This window comes from Coccinella septempunctata, chromosome 4 (genome assembly GCF_907165205.1).
Source record: "Coccinella septempunctata chromosome 4, icCocSept1.1, whole genome shotgun sequence".
Classification (NCBI taxonomy): Eukaryota; Metazoa; Arthropoda; class Insecta; order Coleoptera; family Coccinellidae; genus Coccinella; species Coccinella septempunctata.
The window spans coordinates 17,694,048-17,696,088 of NC_058192.1; positions in this window are offsets into that span (position 1 = coordinate 17,694,048).

Genomic DNA, 2,041 nt, shown 5'->3' on the forward strand with positions numbered 1-2,041 from the left:
GACTTGGGACGGTGTATAGGTTTGAAAAATTAGAATTTGTGATTATATAGTTGAAATTCGGTAAGGAAATTTCAGCGAAAGAAAATATATTGCAACTCAAATGTAAAAAAACTAAACAAAACAAGGGAACTTTGATTTCTTTCATTCTTTGGTGATTTATTTGTGAAATAACGTAAATAATAATATCCTGCGAAAAATCGGCATATTTCCTGCTGCCAATACGCCGCTTGTATCTATTCGGCATTGTCCCAAGTCACCCTTTGAAACAACAAAATAAATGAATGAGATTCGTGTTGCCGTTTGATTTGTAAACAACCTTGTTTCATGACATATCTACTATCCCAATATCCCACGTATCCAGAAAAAAAAATTACACATGCACAAAGTGAAACATATGTACAGGACACTAGAAAGTATAAGGGCAATAAAAAAAACGCGCTTTTACTCTCCTGAATTCGTTTATTTTTCCTTTCAATTTAAACGCTCTGGTCACGGCAAACTCAACAGGAATTAATTGCTAAACTAACGGAAAAGACGCTACACTATCTTAAGTTTGTCCCTTCACTCATTAATGGTAAGAAACAAAGGAATCTGCAAGGGGGGTAATTGTCCCAAGTTACAGGACTGTCCCAAGTCACCCGAATCTACCGGTATTCATAAGAAATACAGCACTAAAAGAAAAGTGTGTTTTTATCCTTTGTATTCTTTTCGGCTACTTCAAATCATCCTCTCTACTGAATGAAATCACAGTCATAAATTACATATGATATAATATATTTATCATATGACAGATACTGAAAAGAAAGCCTAGGGATGGCACTTCAAAGTGACGGTTTTACCAGATTAAAAATAGAATAACAATACTGATATTGATACTTCGATTATGAAAAGCGCACGAAAAAATATTTTATTAGGGGTATAAATATAGTCCTAATAATTTTTTTTTTTAATAATGGGTTATGTTTAGAAAAAATATGTTTTGAATGAGAAATTCGAATAGTCTTTAGTTTAAGGGAGAGCATATAGGTGATGTACCGTTATTTTTTTCTACAAAAATATTCACGGCAAGACCCTTACGGAACCACTGGCAAAATAATAACTTTGTTTCTACATCATAAAATGCATTGATTGGAAAGAAGTCGTGTATTGATTTCCACAAGAATATCTACAATCGTACCAGGGTAGTTACATAGAAAAAAGATTTTTTCTCGAAACTTTATCACACACTGTGTATCTTAAAAGTTAGGATTGTGTTCACAGCAATTTGAATATGAATTATTTTTTCTTGGAATGGACCCTGGAATCACTTTAAATATTAGCATATGTCTTTAAGGAACAACATGAAGTTTTTGTGAAATTGATGTATTTCTCCATCAGCGTGTAGATTATAGTAAGAAAACTGAAGTTTTTGTCAACAGTGATAGGAAAGCAGGTGTTTCACGAAAAGTGTTCACTAGAAGTATCCATAGAACCAAATGGGATTTTTTTCTAAAAATTTGTTTTTAATAATGTGTGGTCGGAATCTATTCTAAAATATTTTCGTCCGGTTACTTCCGGTAGTGATATGTACTTCCGGTTATACCGGAAGATGTGCCAAACTTGGTTATTTCAAATGGGACACCTAATATTTTCTTAAAATTTGTAATTCTCCAGAAAATTTTTACTGGGGTTCCTTTAAACTTACCCAAAACTAACAGAGTTGCAATCCTCAGAGAATACTCTGTAGATTCTACTTGTTTTTAGGTTGAACCAGAATGTATCTCAAGGACGTTCAAAATTGGATCTAAGAGTGGTACCTAGTTAATTTTTCCACCCTGTATTTCAATAGACAATTAGACGGGACCCAAATATCTCTAACAATTCTATTGATCAACAATTAATGAATTGAGGAGAATAACAACAGAAAAACAGATAAAGAATATTTTTTTCTGAACGAGAACAGTGAATCTCTCGCGAACTCTTTTTTTTTATCCACTCCTGGACAACCTTCGGGTAAGTTAAGTAGCGTTTTTCGAAAGGATATATCAGGAAGCAAAAAAAG